This window comes from Perca flavescens, chromosome 10 (assembly GCF_004354835.1).
Source record: "Perca flavescens isolate YP-PL-M2 chromosome 10, PFLA_1.0, whole genome shotgun sequence".
In the NCBI taxonomy this organism is placed as follows: domain Eukaryota; kingdom Metazoa; phylum Chordata; class Actinopteri; order Perciformes; family Percidae; genus Perca; species Perca flavescens.
Window position 1 is genome coordinate 12141828 of NC_041340.1, and position 17297 is coordinate 12159124.

At 40.3% G+C, this 17297-nt stretch overlaps 1 long non-coding RNA gene across 2 annotated transcripts in view; it reads right to left on the minus strand.

Moving 5' to 3' along the window:
* Positions 1–17297, minus strand: part of LOC114562548 (uncharacterized) — a 227747-nt gene that overhangs the window by 116928 nt on the left and 93522 nt on the right. For both annotated transcript variants that reach the window (XR_003693512.1, XR_003693513.1), the window contains exon 2: positions 6778–6945. This is a non-coding gene — a long non-coding RNA (uncharacterized LOC114562548). The remainder of the gene's footprint in view (positions 1–6777; positions 6946–17297) is intronic.

Genomic DNA, 17297 nt, shown 5'->3' on the forward strand with positions numbered 1-17297 from the left:
AATGTCCGAAAATAGTCCAAACAGCCCAAGGTGACTTCAAATCGCTGGTTTCATTCAAACGAACAGTAACAAACAAGATTTTTACTTTACTATCATATCTGACAAAGAAAAGCATCAAGTTTTCACATTTGTCAAGCTGGAACCACTCAATAGTTCACTTTGTTGCTTGAAAAAAAAAAAAAAAGATTAATTGATTATAGGGGTGTAAGAAAAAATCAATACACTTGAGTATCGCAATATTTTATTTTTCAATACTGATTGATTTTTTAGTTTACGTGCAAAAATATTCATGTAAGACAGTGGTTCGTGTTTATGTTGTTTAAACCCCCTACCGCTAGATGGCTATGTTGAGACGCACCACTATATAATAGTGTTCTTGCCTAACCGGCAATTTCCACTGGATGCAGAACGTCTGCGGAACGTCTCCGGAACGTCAACGGAGTCATTAGGTTTCCATTAAAGTCAATCTGTGTATTTCCAGAGACTGCGGAACGTCTGCGTCCCTACTCCGTCCCAGTTGCGTCAGTCCGCAGCCCTCCGCAGCAGATACGCAGAGCTTCTACTTTTGACGGACGACGGAGAGCTCCGCAGCAATTCAGCACATGGCAGATAGTCCGGGACAGGAAGTCGAGCACAGAAACAAAATAAATATCCAGTTAATTTTCAAAATAAAATACACCGTGCTCACGGTGGATCATATTTCCCTGCACTACACCTTGAAAACACAGCACAGAGTCGTTTCCTCTCTACTCCTCTGGATGGAAACAAACTGTTGTTGGTTTTGTGGTTCTATTCTACGTGAATTCGCAACTTGTGGGTCCTCGTGACTACAGCTGTCAGTCACGGCCGCAGCCGTTCCGCAACAAATCCGGACCCGGTGGGTATTGACGGACGATGGAGCACGCAGCCGGCACGCAGCAGAGCCGATCAACAGCTGTTACGCATCCAGTGGAAATCCCCGGTAGCAGTGCCTGACATTTTGCTAGAAGCTAACAACGTAGCTATGGCTGAACTTTGGCCTACTTTAGCATATAAACATTTGCTCACTAGGAACCTTTGAACCACAATCCCAAAATGGCAGTTTGATTTTCTGTGTACTGAATTGTTTACCTAAAGTAAACTTCTTTGACTTTTAGGCACAACATGTCTTTTTTTAAATTAGTTTTTCTAAAATTATACTTAAAAAAAATCCCAATATATTGCTTTACGCACAGTATCGAATATATTGAATTGTGACCCATGTATCTTGATACGTATCGTATCGCCAGATTCTTGCCAATACACAGCCCTAATGGATTATCAAAATTTATTTTCTGTCAATCGACTAATTGACCAATTATTGCAATTCTACTCTGGCATGACATATTTTAGTCAGCAAATGCAGAATTTGCAAAGAGGAAGGTTTATTTATTTATATATCCATCATTCAGATAATTAAAATCACTTAAAGCTATTTTCAAGAGTGAGATGTGACACCAGCAACAGCTAATGTGGTTATTTGTGGCTTTTCCGTGCCCTGTACATAACATACTTAACAGCACTAAAACATTTGATTAGGTTTTGATCCTTGTAGCTACAGTAGCAGAGTGTCTCCACCAGCAAGCTTTTCTCCTCAAGCAACACACTCAGTCCTGCTTTCATTCTATAAGCCCAAAAAATATAATAATCCACATCTGCTGGACAAGTTAAGCTAAATTGCCTGTGTCCTGAGCCCATCCTCAAGCTCCATGCACATAACAATGAAATTGGCCCGTGGCGTACGCTAAAGCTGGGTAAAAAAGCGCTGTTGTGTCGTGGCATGCCAGCAGTGCACCCTTGCTGCGTGCTAGATGGCAGACGCACACTGGGGGCCGATGCACATGACCTTCTGCTATCAGAGCAGACGCGTTCATTTATCACCCGCAACCTTGAGTCATTGTTTTACTCAGCTTGAGCCCTTATGCTTCTGCTCACGCAAAAAAAAAATAGAATACCGGTAAGTGCATTTTGGATTGAGGGAAGAGCAGTCATACAGCAGAACGGCTCTCCCTTAGTTTACCACCCCTGTTACTGAAATCCTCTCCATACCATGCCCACAAAATGTGCTTTGATTTTTTTCTCTTGTATCTTTTTTTAACAAGGCTTTCTTTATCTGGCTGCACCCTGAAACAAGGAACCATTACACCTAGGAGGCTCCCTTTTTGAATTGTTTTGAGGAGACTGGATTATTTATAATGCAGCAGGGTTACAGCTCATAAACCTAATGAGGATTCTTGGGTTGTGTGTGTGCGCGTGTGTGTGTGTGTGTGTGTGTGTGTGTGTGTGTGTGTGTGTGTGTGTGTGTGTGTGTGTGTGTGTGTGTGTGTGTGTGTGTGTGAGAAAGAGTGAGTGAGTGAGTGTTTGCCAGTGAGCCCAGACAAAAGCCTTGGAAGGGTCTTTAGAGGGACAAGCTGGCAGATCACCCACTGTTTTACAGATCTCCTGAAGAGCGGCAGAGCAAAGAGAAACAAAGCAGAGTTGATGATGACAGGCTAGTGGCATTCTGTATGAAGTAGATTGAAAAAAGCCTTTGTGTGTAGCAAGCAAAAAGACAGAATACACATTAAAAAAAAACAATCCTTATGTGCAGGAAGGGAGCCCTATCCATCACACACAAGAGATAAGCCTCTTTTAGGAGTATATTCTATACATTTAGAAAGAGGCCTCCTTGTTTTGCCATCTGCTCCTGTTCTAAATTGCTGTTAATGGAAACTCAAAACTTATTGATAAATTTAGGATAATGAAAATCCAACCTGTACTTATTCCATCAGTTAAACAACAGCTAGCCTATATAATACTCATTACTTTGCTGCCCTGAGATTCTCCTCTCTAACAAAAATACTGTTTTCTGTCAGTAATTATTTCTGGTCGCTTATTCGCCATTTTTTGAATGCTCACTAACACTAATTTAAAGTGTTTATGCAGTTAGTACACAACAAACAAATGTACTTTTATGTTTTGTACTAACAGAAAGTGGTATAAGACAAACGAGCATTAATCAAACTGTGAAACCAAATGATTTCGCAAATATTTAGTACTTTATTCCTAAGATCTTCATGGAGCCGTTTTCCACCATCAACAACTTTTACCTGCTGTGGGTGGCTCATCCATTTCCTTTTTACATTGCATTGTGGGACACAGCTATATCCAAAATCTGTACTAAATGCCAATTCTAAGCAGGTTTTGACTATGTAGTATGCTCCAAAAAGATAGTTTGCGTACTTTTTTGTGCATGGCATTGTGGGACAAAAGTGTCGTTCATCAGCACACTCAAAGAAAGTAAAGAAGTTTCAAAAAAACACAGCACATTTTCCAATCCCTCCTTGGAATAAAGTACAGAATTGGGACACAGCTACAAAGTCCTGTCAAGTCTCGGCTGTAGCTGAAACTGCCCTTTGACCTGGCTAAAAATACAGTGTAACAAAACAAAATGACACAGGCATGAATGGTTAATCAATAATAACGTGGCTCTATGCAAGATCAACTGTGTTTCCGTCCTGTTTGAATTCACAGCCTTTGAGGAGTCTGACAAGCAGAGTGAATCACAGTGTAACAGCTCAATGATTAATCGCGTAGTCTGTGAAAATGATTGTGGTCCCCTACTCGGTCTTCCAGAGTGGCCGACAAACAGCCCACTTCAACCAATCACACCCACTTCCTGTAAAACGCTCCAATTTGCGCACATGAATCCCTCAACCTATAACAGCAGGAAAATGCAGAAATGATATTCAAGGTTGCAGTTGGGCATGTAAAAGGAAAAAGGTTTAGTGCCTGGTGGGGCAGGAGAGAGGGGGGGGGGGGGATGGATAGCCCAACTTCCTGCAGGAGAAGGTTTGATTAATGGCCGACCACTCGGCAAAACACACCAGCTGTGAGGGGAGATAAGTACCAATACAAAGAGCAAATTACTGTCTTTACTGTAATAATTAACCTTAGAGACCGGCACACACAGGAAGTTCAGATTCCCTTTCAAAGAGCCGCATTTCCTCTAGCAAACAACACATAATACATTTAAAAAAATCTCCTTTAGGGCTGGATCCTTTTTTTAGCTCGAGGATTTAAGGCTTTTTTTTTTATGGCTGGGTGAGCTGTTACCAAAGATGTACGAGCAAATTACTAGCTGGAGTTATTTGAAAAGAGGGCGTCCATTGTGACAATGACTGTCAGCACACTGCTGCCAAGCTCATCCCCTGGTGCAGAATGGGTATCCAAACAGTCTTCAGTGAGATATATGTAGTGGAATAATTGCTTGTCGCGCAGCAGGCAGGAAGCGATAACAAATGAACTAACTTGTTAAGGTTTTGGACTCGCAGTTGTTGTTGTTGGCGTGTTTGTAAAAGTTTTGATCCAGCTGGAGGAGCTCTAGAAGCGTGTGAGATGGGAGAGGGTGAACACATGCTGCAAAATGTTATGTTTTAACTGAAATATTCAATCAGCCTGGAGAAAAGACAAGTTTGAGAAAAAAAAGCAGAAAGCATTTCACCTGCCTGAACCACTCACCCTGAATGTGCGTTATTATTCTTCATGCTTCGAGTTCACGGTGTTTTTAAACCTATAAGACCCCCCCGAGTCTCTCCACACTAAAGTTAGTCTTTGATAAAAGCTAATGACTGCGACGCTGAATTCTTCAACCATAATATTATTTGAACCCAAGCTGATTACGAACATGTGCCTGAGTGTTTGAGTGTCAGAACGATTTATGGGTCTCTCACTTGATGACCTTTCCACACACTGTATACACTCAAATCTTACATCACTCCCCTCTGAGAGCTTGCCTCGATTTTCTACAACACACTCAGAAGCACAGCTCAGTTCTGGTTCGGACGTGTGCAATGAGTGTGCACACTTACTTACACATTTAAGAATCCAATACGTAAGACAGAAAGAAGGCGTGTAATGAAACGTCAATAGTCTTTCCTGCTAATCCACTTCAAAGAACATTGGGTGGGGAGGAAAACATGGCGAGCCCTTCCATTAAATCCCAGAACTTCAATGCGTGATAGTAAGTATACTGTTCATCAAACCCTGTTAAATGCCTTCCTCATACATACAGTATAGTACTGTGAAGGGATATACTGAATCAATAGCTGCACAACTATTTCAACTAAGGTAAATAATGCACATTCATCTCTTTAAAAAGGTCAGCTGCAATCCAGTCCTGAACAAATGATTCACAGGGAATTAACGTTTGCTGCCCAGAGTAGAAACACTACAGCCAGCTGGATAATAATGATGAACTGCTGCAATCTGTTTCATTAAATGCCCTCAAACGCTCTCTGTTAAAACCATCAGTGCACATTTATATTTGGTACGGAGTGAATGTTTATGGAACAGATCTCCGTCAATGTTTAGTTTTGTCTTGTCAGTATTAGAGGCTGAACTGATTTTTGAAGCAGAGGATATCAAAAAAAAAAAAAAAAAAATCATTCCTTCTTGACACAAACAATAACCCAAAAGATTCTTCAAACTTGCTTTTTAAAGTTGTGACAATATGTACTGAGATGTGACATATGACAGCAACAATCTTTGCTAAGATGACAAAGATGACAGGAACAGTTAAAGCTACTTTGTGGAGTTTTTGACCACTAGTAGTGCTACGGAGTAGATAGTGTGGGACCCCGCTTTGCTTGTATCATTTGTCCAGCCAAACACACGTCACCTTTTGGTGCGTAATGCACCAAAATTAACTTCTATTTTCTCAAGAACGCCACAGAGCACCTTTGAATAAAACATTTTTCAGTTCCTGCTTCTCCAAAGGATGTTCTGCTGTTCTCTGATTAATATGATTTTATACTGAATTAAATATAGTTTTGCACTGTTGGTGGAACAAAGACACAGCTTTAAGGATGTTGTATCAGCCTTTGAGAAATTTTCACAATTGTATTTACATGTAATAGACTAAAAGACAAAACAGTAATAATGATCAGTAGTAATGTAATGATAATCAATATTGTGATTTGCAGCCCAAATGTATTACAATTTCTATTTGCAGATCTGATGACACAGTATAACATTACTATAGTTTACTGATGACACAGTTTAACATTACTATAGTTTAGTATAGAATTATAATTTACAGAAAGAGACGTGAAATTCAAAAATGCAGCTGAGCAGGACAAACGCTGTAGCACATTTTATGATTTACCTTTTAACACCAACAAACTGTATACAAAATGTATTTAAAAAAAGCCATAACTAAAACAATAGACTTTGAATTGGATTTTCATAGACTTTGAATTGGATTTTCATACCAGAACATACTGTAGCTTTAGCAATTAAAAAAAGTTAATCAGTAATACTTTCATATGGCAACCACAAAGGCCTATTTCTGATATCAGATTGTTTGGAGTGATCAGCACATGGAAGAAAAACAATGATTGCGGTCTTTATATTTTAAGCTATCTGGCTCTAACATATTGCCGACTGAGCCACAGGGAGATGTGGACGTAAAACAGAACCATGTGTAAATTGTGAAGCCGGATGTTTGAAGTGGCAAAGACTGCTTGCACTAACTCTTAACGCCTGACCTTTACTGCTGCCCACCAACTGCTTCATGTGGACCCGGTTCTCTCTGCGTTTATAGAGATAAACACCTCACAAACGTGACCGGCCCTCCACACACGGCTTCTTTTGGATCGCACCAGTGGCTCACACATGTGATAAATGATTGGTCTCATTTCCTTTATTAGCACACCAAGAGACTGAGGGACATTAAGTCTTCTTTCCCCTTATTCTTGTGTTGAATGTGGTTTCTCTCACCTCAGATTGGGCCGTGGGTGTTATTGTGGGATCGGGAGGGGAGGGAGAGGCCGTGCTTTTCATGCTGGTTTCCTTACAGTTCTCTCTTATTGATGAGGGCCTCTAAACAGCTGCCTTAGCAGGAGGGGAATAGAGTTCGGCAATGCCCCAGCAACTCTCAACAGCGTTCTATCAGAAAAAAGACAGGAGGCAAATGGAGATAGAGGAAAGGCATTGAAACTAAAAATAGAGTAGCATTTTTCTCCCAGAGTGAGTAAAAATTGGGCATGAAGCACACTGCAACAATGCATGAATACTGACATATATAGCAGAGCAGTTGTTATTTAGCCACGTTTGATCACAATCAGCCGTACTGTATCTAGATGCGAGGAGTTATTTTGCAGGGGCAGGCAGAAGTCGAAGCCTGTTATGGAGGCTTGGTGCAGAGATGTCCCTTTGTTTGTTTAAAGGGCAGGAGAATCGATGGCCCAGTTTTTTGAGTCATGGCTCTGACCTCTCGCGGTGGCACCTGTATCAATCACGGGCCGGCTTCGTTCTCTGCCTCACTGGTCGTCACATTTGTCTACCGTGGACGGATGCCGTCTATCTACTTTCAAATGTCAGTCAACACTTCATGCTAGCTGTCAGCTGACATCGAGCGGCACATAAACAGCTTTACAATTGTGACGAGAACAACCCTCGAGGAGAATTCTATTGCAGGAAAAAAATCTTTTTGGTGAAAATGTGTTTGCTATGAGGTTGTAAGGCCAGCGCAGGAAACATTAAAAGCCAGGACTATTTGTTGAATAAATATGAAGTCATTTAATAACATTCTGACAGCTCTTTTTGCTGAAATTCAAAGGATCTCAAAAGATAAATGTATTCAGAGGTGTTGCTGTTTAGTGTTGTTTCTGTTATCTTGGGAAATGTAGGCTGACATTCATTGATTATACAGTATGAAAATCCAATTTCCACAAGAACACACTTGTTTTTATCGATCTGCAGGTCTTAATGAGGTTTGAACACCTGCATATTATTCAGCTGACAGATGTTTGTATGAATGTTCCAGTCTACTAAACATGATTGTAGTCCAAAGAGTTGGATATTTTTGGAGACATTCATTTTGCTCATTCAAAAGTCACTTAAAAAGGCAATTATGGCAGCTACATTACCAATAGCTTGTATATTTTGATTTACAACCACATGAAATAAAGCATTCAATTTGAATGTGGCTTAAACAGAAAGTTTCTTTGGATGTAACAGTAGATGCAGACAAACCAACTGCAAATGCAAATTAACACATCAAAGAGGGACAATTCCCCAAAACTTTCTCAACTCACACACAGGCTGCAGACGATTTAAAGGCTGTTGAATATGCATTACCATATGTAAGTGCCTGTTTCACAGACCCACAAGAAAACAAAGTCACACCAGACGAAATTGTCCAAGGGAGCATTTTGATGGAACTGCATGCTGACTTGCTGTGGTAACAACCAGCTCTCTGTTGATGGATGGGACCACAGTTAATCTGTATGTGTGGCCGATCCTTATGAGGCCACATTGTAATCACCCAGCCAGTTCTCAGCAATCCAGGACTCCTGTCTTGGGTTGAAAGAGAGGGATGATTCCCATTATGGAGTAATTAGTCTTTTTGTCACCGCCGGACATTGACAGTGAATCCACTTGCTGGGGCTCTAAAGGGATTTGGGTGTTTGCGACTGCTGAATCCTAATCAGTATCGCCTTTACCTGCCAAGGACGATGTCCTTAACTTTAACTTGCTCGTGAACAGCAGCACAGAAGTCACGGCTGTGAGCTGTAACAAGAACTGTGAGCCAAAGTTTCCGGTTTATTATCTCTTGTGGGACTTTCTTGGCATACCAGTACTGCTGAATTCCACTGCGAGAACTGTTGACTGATCAACGCTTAAAGTTTGCAGTAGGTTGATAGAACTGGCAATGCAAAACAGCTTTGATTTAGTTTGTCTTGTTATAATGTTCCACATTTTGATGACAGGATGCATCTGCTTTGATATATTACTGGTAGGAACTGAATAAGACCTCCTGTGTGGTCCAACAGTTGTGATAGCCTCAATATGTTTGATTGAATCTTAATTATGACAGGTAGGGATGGGGACATACTGACATTAGTTTGGGACAGTTTTTTTTCTGCCATTTGACTTTAAAGACACAGTGAGATAAAAGTTCCCTTTCTGTGTCTGTAACTTGAAGGTTCAGCTGGTAACTGAAATGATAATATCACCTTTTAAGTCCAATATATCTTGGTTATATGCTTCAATTTGGAAAAACTTTGGGAGTAACAGACTATTTCACATGGATAATCATAAGAGATCCAGATGGTATTGAAAAGTAAGGTCAAAGATATTAATTATACCATATACTACCAAAATCTTACAAAGGTGACAAAGGCTCTCAGGAAAAAGATATTATTTTCTCTTAGAACAAGCTAAAAAAAAAAGGCTGAAGCTCTTCCTTCAATCTCCAGGGATCATATCAGTCTGAGATCTTTGTCTTTGTCTTCCAAACTCTCCAGTCTCTTTGTTCTGTGTCTGTCAAGTGTCAGGCAAATGCCAAATACTGACTCCTTTGCTTCACTACTGTAGATGTATAATTTATATGAAACTTTTACTTTTTTATCCATTGGCAAAGTCTTATAAGAAAGCTGTAGCTATTTTTGCAGTGTCAGTACATCTCTGAAGATGTGGATTATCAGAGACTCATGGTCAATTATTTTCATAGCTCTTATTAAAGACTCCAGCTCTCGCCTGTAAATGGCTGTAATTGCCACATTTAAGGTGTAGAGTTATATTGGAGATTAAGCCTCTCTGAGGATGAAGTAAATTTCCTTACAGGGTCATCACATAGTGGAGATAAGGATTTTTGCAGCGGGAATACTTTAAAGCTAATGTACCGCAGGTTCCAGTTTCACCTCTGTAATTCTCATATTGATTTTAACTTAATTATTCCTCTCCTATGAGACAAAATCCATCTGGTGCTTAATGAGAGCGCTGTGTGTGCAAATGGGCTCTAAAACATCCATGTGAGTAATGATTTCACCTAAAAAATGCAAATGTCTATAGACAAGTCTCCAACAATGTTATCAAAAGGTAATAAACTAACCAAAATTAGTGAGAGTCAGACAAATTCGGAAATGCACGTTAGTAAGTTAATTTCCGATTTTCGAGGGGCATTATCCACGGCACAGACCATAATGCCTTTGGACCAATCAGACAACCAAACAGAGCAACAAAACGTGGGTCGACCAACAACCAATCAGAGTAACAAAACCTGACCAACAACCAATAAGAGATATGAAACGTAGTCTTGCTTTGCCAGACCTTCCGCCACCAGCGCTGTGGAGGAAGGAACTTGTTTTGGTGGAAAGTATGTGTGCGTTCAAAAGTTGTCCAAGTCGTGCAACAGAAAACTCAGATTGGACAGATAGTCTAGCTAGCTGTCTGGATTGACCCTGCAGAGATCTGAGGAGCTGTTAACCATAGTCCTCAGAAATCCACCGGAGTTTAGAATTCCAACACAATGGAAGCGTTAGGTAACGGAAATCCGGCCAAAAATAAGGACATCCAGCGGAATTTTTGGCAGCAACGGGACAATCCCGGAAGTGGAAGGTTGAGGATACAGACTATATGAAAAGTGACCTACAACCAGTCAGAACGACACAGCGCTGAGTGACACATGCAAGTTGGGGCGGTGCTTGGTCTGTTTCGAAGCAGGAAATACAGGGTGGGCGGGTCACAAACTTTCTCAAATTACAGCTTAACAGTACACTAACATGTGTTTCTGAAAACATTTTAGGTGCGAAATAGGCAAAACAGTACCAGAATCGAGATTCATATTTGATCAGCACCGCCTAGTTTGACAGTTTGATATCAGTTTCGTGAGCCTGGTGCATTGCGCTGGACGGAGAATGTCGGTTACGTTACATTCAAGCATGACGCTCCTCGTCCTAAACTTGCCCCACATGAAATAAACGGTTGTGACTGCCCCGTCCAGTCTCTCTTCAGCTGGAAATATGTTGGTGTGGGGGGGGGGAAGACCTATCTGCCAGAGGAAATGAAACATGAGTTTGGAGATTGGTCTGGTTTTCAGGCTACCAAAAATCAACATTGTTGTTGTTTCCGTGCCAAAAGAGCACAAATTGCAAAAGTAATTCAGTGGAACATTTATAAAACAAGATCATAATAGGTCAGAGTGCTTATTTAGCAAGTAGTATCTAGCAATCTGAGTCTTGGATTTTAATAAGGTGGGGGATAGTTCTGTACACGAAAGAAATGCAGATTTTAAAAGGTAAGACAGGTAAGACAACTCATGTTGTTAATGAATATATCAAACGTTTTTCAGGTTCTCTGATCAAAGTGTGTGCTGTACTCAGTAAAAAAGGCGTCTAATTTGAGTTAATATAATATTCAGATTGAGAAGGACTCTGTACTCTTAACTCATGCAGGAAAATGGCAGAAATGTTACAGATGCTAATGTTTCTTTTTATCCAATTTATGCCAATGTTATTTCTGTGGTGGACTTTTACCATTTATGGTTTGGGACACTCACTACCTGCAAGGTAGTGTGGGATAACATTATCACTGCTGCCAGCTGCCATTTCTTACTGTAATTCCATGTCATGTTAGCTAGACAGAGCTGACAGATGTTTATCAAAATGTGACACGCTGTAAACACGTTTAGTTAAAGCATGCATCATAGAATTGTACCTCTCGACGGTATTTTTACTTTGTTTCCAGCAAGTTGCTGTATTTCTAAATGCTGAAAAATGTCCATCTATCATATACAGCAAGCTATCATTGTACACAGAAAACCAGTCCTGTTGAAGCAGGTGACTCCAACCTGATGTGTACTGTTGTTGGGTGTTACACTTCTTCTCAGATGAGATTAATTCTAGGAGACAAAGTGCTCTAACTGGATCTGAAATATACCTGAGAGACTTTGGCTTGATACTAATAGTGCGGTTTTCACACCTGCCTAACAATAACGATCTCTATGTGCTGTGGTAAAAGGTGAGACATGAGGCTCCAGTCAAAACAGAGCTTTTCATAATTAGTAAATGTAAAAAAAATATTTCAAGAGACTTTGTTTAAGATATGTGGGAGAGCGGTGCTGCAATGCTACAGGGTGTACTAAATCTAAGCTGTAGCATGCAGCAGTAATTGTAACTGAATGGCACCACAGCATAAAAAGCCTCCTTTGAGCTGATGTATTGTATTTCAACATATCACTCATTGTGTGCAGTTCTTTCTGCTGAAGCTGCTCGTACTGTACGAGGCCTGGCGGCCTTGAGGTGACAGAAAGTGCTGAGTTACTTTTCCAGGCTTTCATTATGTTTACTTGATCCTCATAAAAAAAAAAAAAATCCAGCTGCACTGGAAAAAAAAAAGTCCAGCTATTGACGGATATTGCATTACCACATCGACAAGTCTCAAGCTCAGATTTATGGCTCTCCTTAAGCGTCTTAATGTCTCCAAAAGAGAAAATAACTTTGAGATAACAAAACAATGAAGCCTGCTGGATGTCACAAATCAATACAGTTTGTTTCAACAAGTTGAAATCATTGTGTGGCAGCCATTGATTCCCAATAGGTGCAGGACTTTCTACAGTCGCTCCTGCATGTAGCCCTCACTTCTCTCTCCAATTGTCTCTCTGGATGCTACCTAATAGGCATAGCCATCTGTCTTTTTAAATAAGTTTGGAAGTGCGTGTAGAAAATAACACAAAAACATAAGCGTGTCACCCCAGAGACCATCCGCATTAATGCTTCAACATGCCCATCAATAGTCCATTGGTTAACTGTAATTTCCTCTTAGATCATTGGCTTCGCTAGTATGATGCAGCTGATGAAGACTGACAGTGGCTTGATACAACAGTCGTTTTTTTTTTACAGCCTGTCAGCTCCAGTCAATGGAATATCGAAAGTGGGAAGACGGATTGTGAAGCAAATATACTGCTGTGAAACCCACATTAACACCAGAGCGCTTGGTTGGTGAAACTTGCATGTCTCCAAAATGGCAATTTTTTAAAAAGGGACAAAGATCATTTTTGTGTTTGTTCAGTGGAGCTTCGAAATGGTTTCATCAGCTTGGGATCAAATCATTTTCTCAGCCCGCAGAGAAGAAAGTGCAAAAATAATTCAACCCCAGTAAAAAAACCGGAGAAACACAGTAGTCACATATAAGAGCATGTAATAGATTGAAAGTGCGTTTTTGGCAGTAAATGGACTACATTATGACTGTTTTACAATATGTAGTAAAAGGAAATACGCTTATTTGCTTTCTTGCAGAGAACTAGAGGTGAAGATTGATATTAGTCTCTGTCATGTGCATATGGATCTTAGTTTACGTAGTATGAAGACGGGAAGACGATGGAAACTGCTGGCCGGGCGCTGTCCACCTACCAGCACCTCTAAAGCCTACTTGATGTAGTATCTTGATTTTTCAGTTCATACACAAAAAAACAAAATGTAAAAACAACTATTTGTCGTTATACAGGCAGTTACAAGCTGTAACAATTTTTCTGTCAAATGGCGACTGGGTGCACTGACCACCTGTCCAGTCTTGTTGTCACTTTGACGTTGCCAGGCAAACCCACCACGTTGCTCCCTCAAATGCAGAAATGTATTCAGTAATGTCTAACTATTTAAGTGTGAAAATGGCCGGATTTGGAGGTTTGTGTAATTTTGTGGCCTCCAGTTTTTTGTCACAATATAGTCTGCCGAGTTCAGACTACACAATTTTTTTGTCTGTTAAAATGATCAAAGTGTCAGATTTGGTGATTATTGAGTCAAAACACACACACACACACACACACACACTTTGTCCATGAGAATCTACAGAGCGGAAATTAACAATTTAACACTTAAACCTGAAAAAAGAAAAGGAGCAAGGTCTCATTAAAAACGCAAGAAAGCAGCTCTATCACATATTCATTGTATGAAATATTCTGTTGGTATGCTATAAATGAACAAGGCACAATTCAATTATAATAACAGCAGCAGCAAGAGATGATTTACCAGATCATTTTTCTTTCCCACTCAAACATTTCTGCAGTTTGCTGCCTTTCAGTTTTCCTCTCTCCTTTAAAGCAGCTGCTTCCTTCTATCGTTAATTGTGTCCCTCATGTCTAACCGAGTCGTCTCTCTCTTGATCTCGGTGGTTTTGTGTGTGTTGTTTGTCAAATGCTTCTTTTAATTATTGATGGTTCCTCTGGATTTTAATTTTGTATATATTAAAAGTCAATTCACAGGGAACATGAATGCATTAAGCATGCACGGCTATTCTTTTCATCACTTTACATAGAAGAGCAGGAAACGCAGGCAAAGCTCTTTTCTAGAGTGAAATGTATGTATACAAAAGCAAGTAAGTCTCTATTATCTGAAGATTAATGTGCAACAGCTGCTTCAAAACATTAAAGCATTACGACAGCCTCCTGGAAGAGTGACCACGGTATGGAAACATAAAATAACTGTCTAGCTTAATCTGTGAATTGAGGTGAGATGTGCTGCTGTATACAGTATTTCTGAAGACTGCAACAGCCTGGGGGCTCTTTATTGATTGAACAAAATTCACCTGATCACAGCTATTTCTTCTTCAATAAGAGAGAAGAAGGACACCCTGCAACAGTTTTAAAGTGTCCACTTTTCTGCTTGTATTAGACAAGACTTAAGCTGCAGCCAGTTTATGGAAGCTGTTATTGTATTACCGTTGTTTTTCCATGGAGACGCTCAGCGACCGCTTAGTTTTTCTAAGGAAAATTGTTGGACGAACCAACATGGCATCATGACTTTGCGTAAATATACACGCCACTTTCATAAAGCCAAATGGCGTGTTGTACGCATTTTCAGGTATCCACGTGTATGCCTACGCTGTATACAGATGATGTAAACATACCCACCACGTGGCCTCGCCACGTGGTGGGTATTGTTTATCGCGTTAGTGTGTGTTATCGCGAGAACGCGACGTAGTATCGCGAGAACAACGTCACACACCTGTTAAAAAAAAATAATAAAAAATGGTTGGGTTTAGGAAAAGAACACAGGGAAAGGCTTTAGTAACAAAACAGTCCCCCGTTCCTTTAAATACTACTTGCTACGGCGGAAATTGACTCGCAATGTAGGTCAATAGCGGCCGATTTGCGTTGATATACACGCAAAAATGCGATTATGCGTCTTGATAACACGCAAAAACGGAATACAAATTGGTGTGTCATACATACGCCAATTCATGAGATCAGTCTGGACGAACAGGAAACGGGGTGTGTTGCTTTTTTGGCAGGACACACGAAGGGGAAAATGACTGGGCGTTGACGTAAAGCCCTTTAATTTCAATTATGATCAGATGGAAAACATATGACATTTTTGACCATTCATATGGTCAAAAAAGGAACTGAAATTATTTTATTTGTTAAAATAATGTAACTTCTACAGTAAGTTATGACCCTCATGTCGACACAAGAAAAGACACAAAGGTCAAACAGAATCAGTGTAATCTGGATGAGTCTATTATCTTTTATATGTGTAACTCTGGCTGTTGACGCCATGATGATGGCATCTAGCAAACGTGCTGCATGTACACAACCAAATACACAAATGCTCCGCAAATACAGAAACAATGCAAAAATAAAAGCACACAATCCCCGAAAACAAATGCACCACAAAAAACGCTGCATCCAGTTTACACAACGGAAGTTCTCCAGGCCTCTAGGGGGAGCGCTAAGTGGAACAGCTTGATTTTTGATCCCCACGGGGAGAGAGCGCTCTGCCTTTTTATTACCACGAGTTTACAGACGCGTCTCTACTGATTGGGTATCACCTGTGACCTGAGCCAATAAACTAAAGTTACACCCACCAAACGAGAGAAAACCTATCTCAAACATAGACTTAATATTTACAGTCTATGATCTCAAATCAGTTGCACACCATTTCCCAACGTAGCACACTTTTCTGAGATTGAACGTTTTCTCTCTTGCATCGTTTCTACGTACATTTGCAGCGCGTTCGTGTCATTGGTTGTGTTGTGTGTATTTGCAGAGCGTTTGCGAAATGCTGCGCATGTGTTGTCAAATTAATGAAGACGTTTTCTTAATTTGCTTGTGTTTTGTCTATTTGCGCATTTCATTAAGTTGCAGTGCGTTCTCCCCATCTACTTATATTGTGAACAGAGTCTGGTTTGTTGGAGCTGCATCCTAATAGATTTTATAGTGTGTGCCATTTGACTGTAAATAAAAGCCCCTTGAAATGATTTGAAATGATATTTTATTTCCTATAGAACCACAGTCTGTCAGACACAGTCAAAACGTGGATGACTTTTGTCAAGGCGTTTATGATGAAATGGTTAAGGAGCACAAAAGCCAAGATCACTGCGCTCGTTCACCGGGTTTTAGAGGGATGTGCCAGGTTATATTACTGTTGTCAAGGTCAGCGGTTTGAAAGGCAACAAAGTGTATTATGCACACCTCCATTTGGCCCTCTCCCATGAGATCTGTGGAAATAAAATTACCCGACGTCTCAGATTGTGGCATTGTTACATTGTTACAGCTTGCAATCAAAATGCACTTGTGCAGCCATTTATTCAAGTATTTACTCTCGGATGCCATTTCCAAAAGGTCAAAAAGGGATTTTTTTTGTTGTTGTCTCTGTGGATGTGTTTGGGTGTCTCTTTTCTCTCAGTTATGATGAGAGCACAAACCTGCTGTGATAGAGGGCAAAGTAGAGTTCAACGTTTTATTTAGCTAAAGCACTCAGACAGGCATTTTCTGTCTGTGGCGCAGACGCTGTGTTTGCTTCCGTTTAGCTTATCATTCATGTAGAGCTGTTTTAGATAAAGGCATAAATCTCACAGCAGCACGGTGGCAACAAAACAATCTGGGAAGGTCACAACAAAAGTCTTTTAATGTTTGATGCACCCCTGACATTCCCTTTGTTAAGCTGTTTTTGACAGTTTTGAAAATACATTCCCAATTCAACAATCCACATTTCATTTTTATATATATAAAAATTTTAACTTCAAAGTCACTTTGACTCCATTAAACAGGGATGCTGTGTGAATTGTGAGTACATTTCACTTCTAGAGAAAGAGCTCCTCAGTCATACCATTTAGTATTTGACGGTTCAGTCTGTGATTATGTCGTTCTGATGTTCCGGTTTCTGCATAAAGCTTTATAGGATCTAATGAGCGGTTTAACTCTTGCCTAATATATGGCAACTGTCAATTCTACTTCTACCAAACCAGCTTAATTTAGTCCCCCCCACCCCACAGTTTGGTAATGGACAATCCTTCCACAGCACTCTGTCTTCCTACTTGGATTCAAACCAGTTGCTCATTCAAAAGAGGCTCAGGTTCAAAAGTTGTGGCCCCATGCTGGGCATCTTTGGTGCCCGTGTGGCAGTGAAAGATCACATTTTATTCTTCCACATCCGCGAAAGAGACACATTGTCCTGGACCTCAAATACTCTCCAGCTTCCCATTTCTCACCGTGGTGATAATAATGTGGTTAAACATGG